This window comes from Miniopterus natalensis, chromosome X, assembly GCF_054644295.1.
Source record: "Miniopterus natalensis isolate mMinNat1 chromosome X, mMinNat1.hap1, whole genome shotgun sequence".
Taxonomy (NCBI): domain Eukaryota; kingdom Metazoa; phylum Chordata; class Mammalia; order Chiroptera; family Miniopteridae; genus Miniopterus; species Miniopterus natalensis.
Genome location: NC_142103.1, coordinates 91137614 through 91146450, shown reverse-complemented (window position 1 = coordinate 91146450; position 8837 = coordinate 91137614).

Here is an 8837-nt window from a genome sequence, read left to right as displayed (position 1 = left end):
TAGAAACCCAGGGACTTGCGCGAGAGAGACCCTGAAGCTTACATTTCATTGCTCTCATACAAAATCATGTAGTGTGAATAGTCAGTGTGTAGAGGTTAGCTGTACAAAAAATACAATTCTTTTAATTTTTTTTCCTCTTACCCACTTAACTTTTATATACTGTCTCCATTCTACTAGAGTAGTGGAAACTTGTTCTCAGTCTGCTGGGGATTTTCTTAGAGGTTTGGTCAAAGATCCTGAAGGCTTAAGGAATTAGGACAGATCCTTGGTAAGGCCAGTGAAGACCCAGGGTGTCTGGGCGCATTGTAGCCATTTTTCCCCTCCAATCTTTCCCAGGGCTTGGCCTCTCTCTCTGGGACACTCCAATATGTAAGCTCTTATTGAGCAGGTCACCTCAAAAATAGCTCATACAGGATGTTTACAACCAACATACGTACCCTTACAGGCCACCAGCAGACCAGCACCGGTTTTTCCATATCTTGAATATTACTCTATTGTTTTGCCCTCAACAGACTTGGAAGATATTTTGTGTAGAGAAAATGAAGAAAATGAAGAAATGTTGTTCATTATTACAATTTCCCTCCTCGTTGCTCAAAATGTTCTCTAAGTAAGGATTTTAGGGTCCTTCCTTGAAACAATGAAAGGCACTTGAATGGGGTGAAGAGGGGGAGAGAACGGTATGGGAAGCAGTGGATAATTATCAGGGAAATAGTTGAAATTTAATAAATAACGTAACCCTGTGTTTTCCAACATATAAAAGATGCCGTACATTATAATGTCATTATAGTAAATGCAGGCAATTGGTTTTTCATTTTTTTATCCCTTGATCACACACATTAACCTATGCAGTATCTTACTGCTCTTTTTCCATATCGCAAGGAAAGCTGACTTCCCATGGGGAATATGAAGATCCTACTGCGTGGCTTCTGGCTCCAGCAGTGCACGCGTTATAGCGCCCCTTTGATATACAATGAGCGCCTATTACCTGACTGTTCAGGTGCCGTGCAGTGGTTCACACACATAAAAAAGTTTCTGTTCTAATGGAGCTTAGGTTTCATTGGGAAGGAAGCTAATAGAGAAGCATACATTTTATAATGCCAGGTACATACTATGAAAATAAATGCTGCGAGGGGTCCAGGAGCCAGCTCATGTGGCCAGATACAGTGGTATAGGCCTGGATAGAAGCTTTGGATTTTATTCTCAACAATGTGATGGGCCATTGAAAGTTTTTATTTCTGGTTTTTTTTTTTTGCTTAGCTTCATTTCTTGTAACAGAATGTCATGTTTTTCGTAAACAGTGCACAGTGTCACTCCTTTTAGGACTGACAGTTTAATTTCAAGGCAGACATAATGAAGTATAACCAGGCCTCATTTGAATTCTAAATGTAATAAAATAGGATTAAATATAAATAAAATGTACAATTTTATTCTTAAAACTAGCAGTTTACAGCACATCAATTTGGTCAGAAATATGTTTTTAGCTTAGAGTATGCCATGCACTATATCAAGCAAATAGGCAATTTCTCCTGACTATAATCACATTGCCTGACAGGTGAGAGACATGTTCTATAAAAAATGCAATAAAAAACCCTTGAAAAAACATTTTTTTTTTAAAAAAAGGAACTTTTCAAATCAGTGCTGGTGTCATAGAAAAATGTCTGTGAAGATCTTCAAATGGATATTGCAAATTCAACAATTTAACTTGGCAACTCAAGTTAAATGACTCAACTGAGGAGACAATCAGAATACCAGATAAACATTTTTTTGCATGATTAAGTTGTGTCACTCAAAACTTTTAACTATGTCACAACTTTCTCCTCTAACTGGCCTCTGGAAATTACTTTTACATCATCTGCGTTAAGTGTCCCCCTAAATTAACTTGGACTGTGTCCTAAGGAAATAATCAGAGACATGGAGAAAGATTTAGGTTCAAAGATACTTATCCTAGTATAATGAAAGGAAATTTGACAAAATTCAAACAACCAGTAATAAAGCAATAATCAATTTCAATTTTCTGTGCTATTTCGTATCATGCAGTGGTGAATGTTCAGTAATATTCAATACTCTAAATATAGAATGAAACCTTTTCTAACTGTGGTTTTTGTTTTCCCATTTGGGTGTACCAAGCTGCCAAATCTGATTTTTCAAGGAGTTAATCTTTTGATTTGGCATATCCAACATTTCTCTTTTCCAGTGCTATTATTATTAATCTTAGTTTCAGAGCTACAACAATATTCATTGATTTACTTTACTTGGGGTCTTTGGGATACTTCTTGGATTATTTTTGTCTACATCTATTTCATTTTATTTTAAAACTTAGAAAGCTGAGTAAGCAATCACAAGGACTTCCTGTCCCTGCTAAAGCCTTAGTCCTGCCTTTCCCTGCGTTCATTTATATATATCTATCCAAAGAGCATGTCAAGGCCACGTATTTCTGAGTTTAGTCCCTACTGATTAAACAATAGAATTTCTTTCAAAAGCTCATTTTTGAAGGGAGATATAACTTGTTAGCAGTTCTATTTAAACTTACCTAATTTTTCCATTTTTTTTCTGTTGTCAGATTACATCGAAGATGTGCCATGCCAGTCTCTGGAGTATTGCTTTACTTCTATCACTTCGTTTCATTCCTAATTTATCTTCCTTTCTGTATTAAAATTAAAAGTCATTATCAAACATTAGTTTCTGAAATTATCACTACACTTAACCATTGATAAATTTGTAACTTAATGATAATCTATAATTATAAAATCATGTAATTTTATTTATTGCACAAATGAAAGTTACATACTTTCTCAGATGGTCTGCATATTATTGGTGGTAAAATGTATGACTTTAAGAGAAACAAATGATAAATGATAAATTTTCTTTCTCTGAAATGAATAGTAAATTGAAAATTCAAAATCTGTGCAAAGTGTAAATATGTTATTGTTAAATTTGCCTACATCAATGTCATATGTGCTGTCATTAAATCTTGGAGTGGTAAAATAAAAAAACCTAAAGGTTATAATATTTAGTAGCATTAACAATGAGAAGTGTACTAAGAAATAAAACAGAGCAATGAGACAAAGCAACATAATTACTTCTTTTTCATGGTTTGGGCAGTACTTCATAGAAAGAAGGACCATAAAGCAGATGTCAGATCTCAGCTTCATAGATATCTGCACCATGAAGAGTCAGCTGTAATTCAGCATTTGCATCAAAGAGAAGTCAAAGAGATCCTTCATGGCAGAATATTTCCTATGTAATGTATACTTCTGATGTTCCAGCAACTGCCTAAATGCCAATGAAAGGTAGTCTGTGTTATAATGATTAATACAACAGCCTTTGGGCCAGCATTCTTTAGTTCAATTCCTGAGTCTGACCTCTCTGCCTCAGTTTCTCATCTGTAAAACTGGAATGGCAATAATAATAGCTACTTGGTAGAGTTTTCTCAATGTTAAATGACCTAGTAGTGTGTTAAGCACTGAGAGCTACAACTGACAGTTATAGCATTCTTTAAATATTTGCTATTATTATTATGATCCCGCATTTGGTTACCTATTCATTTTTCTCTTGTGTCAGAAGCATTACCTAAGGCTCATGGTGTGCCAGTGAAATTTTCAGAGAACAAACTGAACAAACAGAAGAGAAAACACAACAAAATAAACCGTAACCAGCCTTCAGAAGATTTTACTGACTATTGAAAACTATTCTCACCATCTAATTCCAAAATCATCTAAGCAAAAGGCTAGCTTTTGTTTTGTTTTGTTTTCAAAGCTTAGTTTTGTGGAAATCTCATCAGAACAAAGATGGAAGAATATAGATTTAGTTAAACTATAAAAACACTAAAATGTTTGGTCTCTTTTTCCATTCATCATCTGAACGTAAATTGTGTCACAATATGTCTTTATTCAATGCCCTTGAAATTTCTTTAGTCCTTTTACATAATTTAAATCCAAAGTGCCAGAGATTACTTTAATAAAGGCATAACTACAATTGAGAAATGATCTTATTTTGTGTTGTTATAGGTTCTTGGCATCATAAATGTGAATAATTTCTTATTTTTGTCTATTAACATGCCAAACCAACATAGATGATTTGTTTAGTGAGCTTTACTCAAAAAATACTTCCTAAAAAGGTATAATGTTATTTTCATCTGACGTGATAGAAAGGAAACATCTGTCATAGCAACTAATTTTTAAACTTTATATTTTATGCATCCTCAAAGAGTATTTATTATGTTGCCTGAAGTTTCCTGAAATTTAATGTGTATATTAAAAGATAATTTATTAAATTTTATTAAAATCAGATCCTATTGCAACAACTTTATATGTGTGTGTGTGTGTGTGTGTGTGTATATATATATATAATGTTTTTTGTTCACTCTAATTATAAAAGTAATACAAGGTCATGGTAAAATTTTTAAGCATTGGAGGGACTATTGGGAAAAAATAACCCTAAACTAAAAATCACCTTACACAGAAAGCAACGTATTGGTAATAATTTTATTTCTAGATTATTGACCTATCCATGAGTCTATCACTCTATATATTTATATATCTATCTTGTGACCTTGGGTTCCTAATATACATATAGCCATTTTTTTCTGCTCTTCTAAAATTTAACATGATTCCATTACTGTGTTACTCTTTATTTTTAGAAAACTTGATTATAAGGGTTCCATGATAAATATTTATCTAAATTTTATTGGGACTCCAACCTTGTGCGACTTTTCAGATTTCCTTGACCATCTCCTTTCACTTTCTTAGCTGGTAGCCAAGCCATTTCAGGTCATGCCTCCCCATTTTGCACTTGGATGAAACAATATTGTAAAGAGTGGAATCCAGCTTCCAGAGGTGGACTTTTTTTCCAAAAGGAAAAAAGAAACAGAAGAGAGCGGGGCAGAGAAGTGCCCCTCCTTCCTTCTTCCTGTGGACCATTCCTGAGAGGCCTCATGTGCCCATGCCTCCAGGGGGCTCTGTTCTGTGTCCTTGCGGCTTACCTGAAGCAGCAGCAAACGCGGCCAGGCATTGCTTCACATCGCTTTGGATCTTAACTCCTTTTCTTTTTTCCCTCACCCCCACCGTACTGGGCTGACACGTCCCAAGTGAAATTTAAACAACTTAATCCCTGCTTCATGTTCCATTTCCTTAAGAAAATAGATTTTTCTTTATTTAAACATTTTCATTTCTTGGAAAAGCTATTTCTATTATTTTGCTATTATACATAGTATAATAATATAATGGACATTTTGTGCATGTCTTTTACTGCATTTCTTTGTATTTCACAGGAATGATCAAAAATGCCCTTGTTAAATATTCATTGCAAATGGATTTTCAAAAAGTAAAAATTTCTTTTTTTCTTTCTGCACAACACACACACACACACACACACACAGTTTAGGGTCACCCACAGTTAATGTTTTTGAGTACAGTTCTTAGGGTAATTACCATTATAAATTCCAAAATAGTTTCACTTACCAAATATAAAATAAATGTAGTTTTTGTTGCCTCTTCTCTAGGAAAGCAGAGGATATATTGCATTGACATTACCTCCCACCTGTCTTCACAGTATTCTTTTTAGTTCTTCCTGTAGTTGTGTTTTGTTTTAATTTAACAATGTAGTTGAATTTGCATTTCTTATTATCTTACCTCCTTACTTCTAGAAAATAAATTTCTATTAGTAAAAGAGGAAATTAGAATTAACGTGTTTCCTTCTTTGTACTTTGGTACTTCCCAATTTTTCTATACTTCCTAAATTTTGTTTATCGCACCTATGACATAACATTTATACTTGTTTCTCTACAGTCCTTAAAGATCTTCTCTATATGTTGATATTAAACATGAAAAGTAAGAAACACTTGCCATTCAACTGTCCGAATGTTTATGACAGAATTAAGTATTACAGCTGACTAGTCCTCGAATCATTATTATTTCCTGCTGAAAGGAAAAAAATACTATAAACATATTAGATTTTTTAAAAATTGATTTTTAATTTTAATTTTCTAGTTCATACTCTGATGTCAGTGTTTTTCATATTATTTGTTGCCATCTTTCCTGGATACCTTTCTTATTTTGCTGAAATATCTTTTGGACAATTTGGGGGGTATTAGATTTCTCTGTTCTTATGTGTCTAAAAATACATTTATTTGACATTCTTGGCTAATTAATGAAATGACTGGGTGTAATGTTCTAAATTCAAAATATTTATTTTTCATAGAAATTTAAAGATATTGCTTCGTTGTTGTTTTTTTTAATAGCTTATATTTTTGATGGGAATGTTACCTCCCTACTAGTCATCTTTCTTTGTAAATAAAATTACTTTTCCTCTATGAAATCTGTAGGATTTTTATTTTTAATGTTGATGATAAAAAATCTAAATGTAGTCGTATTTTATTAATCTTGCTGGGCAGTGAAGGCGTCCTTTGAATCTATAGTTCAGGGACCTTTTCTTTCAGCTGATTGGTTCTTCCTTCTTCTAGACTTACCTGAATCTGGACACCTTGTCTCATACTTTTCCTTGACTTTGTCTCAATTATCCTGAATTTCTAGATCTGCAATTCAAACATAAGTTATGTACATTTGTGATTTCGTCAGTCCATTGAATTTTAAATTTTCAAGAATATAGTCTATATCTCGGATCATTTTAGTTTTCATGGCCAATCGTGCTTGTTTCCTGGAAGCAATATTCACCTCAATTGTCTCTCAGGAAATGAATTGGGTTTACTTTCTCTTCTCTGAATTATTTTTTCCTCTGAATTTTTCTGGCCTATTAATTCTGCTGTTTGTTCTTCTCTGTCCTTCTCTTTCACCCCTTGTGTTTCCCTCACATGTATTGTCATATGTGTTGATATGTTAATATTTATAAATGAAGTACTGAATCAATTGGCAACTGTACATAGCATGCTGGGTTCCACAATGGTGGAGTTGTGTTTCTCTCATAGGAATTTCCAGAATTAAGGCTGACCATTGATTCTGTATAAGGAAACAAATTACACTCTGTGGCAGTTATTGACCTTTGTATGGATGGTGAGCAGGCAAGCTAGTGTTCCCAAAGTCCTCGTAACTGCTAAACCAAAGAGGTTTATTCTGAGATTGAAACTCTCTAATACATTTCTCTCTTAATTGTCTAATATTCCTTTTCATAATCACTTGAAGATTGCCTCAACTTCAGGTTAGCTTCCTTCTCAAGCCACAGTGCACTTACTAGTAACCTTGTCCCATACAGATTAAACAGACTATTTTATCCAGAAAAATTTCTTGGATTTCATTCTGAGGATAAAATTCACTAGGGCCAGCTGTTCTGTTTATGAGTTACAGACAGAGGAGCACGAGCATCCTGGGTGTTCTCAATAAAGTTCCTTAAAATAATGATCTTGATGATCAACCCACAGTTCAGTTTAGCTTTGATATTTGTTGCCTCTCATCTTACAGTTCCCAGGACTTCCTTGAGAAGATCTGCTTCTGGCATTGGCTCCACTTTTGGCACTTCTAAATTTGCTATCAATTTGAATTTATCAGCTTTCTATCTGCCAATAACCCTCTTATCTAAAAATAGGAAATTTTATTAATTTACAGATTTATTATGGTTTATATATAATTACATAATTTATAAATTTATGAATAATATAATACATATACATCATATATATACATATATATGTGTGTGTATATATACACACACATGGAGGGGGGGGGAAGAGAGAGAATTTATTATGAGGAGTTGGCTCATGTGATTATAGAAGTTCAAAACTCCCATGATCGGCAATCTACACGCTGGAAACACAGAGACACTGGTGGTGTAATTCAGTTTGAGTCTTGAGACCTGACAAACAGGGAAGGAGATGGTATAAATCCCAGTTCAAGGGCGAGAGAAGATGAGATGAGATGTCCCAGCTCAAGCAGTGAGGCAAGAAGGAGGGTAGGGTGGGTAAAAAAGCTGAATTCCTCCTTCCTCCACTTTTTGTTCTTGTTAAGCCTTCAGTGGATTAAATGAGACCCACCCACATTGGACAAGGCAGCTACTTTACTGAGTCCACCGATTCCAATGCTAATCTCATCTGGAAACGCTCTCACAGACATACCCAGAAATTATGTTTAATCTGGACACTCCATGGCCAGTCACATTGACACTTGAAGTTAACTATCATAAACCCGATTATGAATCTCTATTTACTCAAGTCTTTAGATATCAGTATAAAGTTGTATAGAATTTTTCATGAAGTTCACATGAATATTTTATAGTTATACAATGTATTACCAAGTTTTTGTTATTGTTATAGACAGATGGAATTTATTTTTGTTATATTTCTGTTACTATTGATGATATATAATTTTTTTCATAATATTTACTTATTTTTTGCTCTCAATAATAAAATGCATTTTAAGTTGTGATAATTTTTCAGATAATTTTCTGAGTTTTTATGTAGAGAACATCTTTTGCAAATAATGTATTTTTTTACTATGTACCAATAGCTATATCTCATTTTGTTTTTCCATATTATTTCATAGGCCAGGACTAGCAAAGCAATACCAAGAAATTTGGTAGCAACATCACCTTTGTCTAATTTCAGAATAGATGCAAATTCAGTGTTTTGTAATTAAGATAATTCAAAGATACTAATTATTGTGTTAAGCAGAGATGCCTATGCTTTCTATTCACTCATTGTAAAGTATTTTGTCAAATGCCTTTAGGGTACATTATTTCATTTTTATATTTTTAAGTCTTTTCCCATTACCATGAATACCCAGAAGTACTTAAAGTTTGTCATCTATAGTCTGATTATTTTCCAAACTTCTACAAATTTCAGAATGTGGTGTTATGCTAGAGCAAAATAACATTAGATCTACTAAATGTTT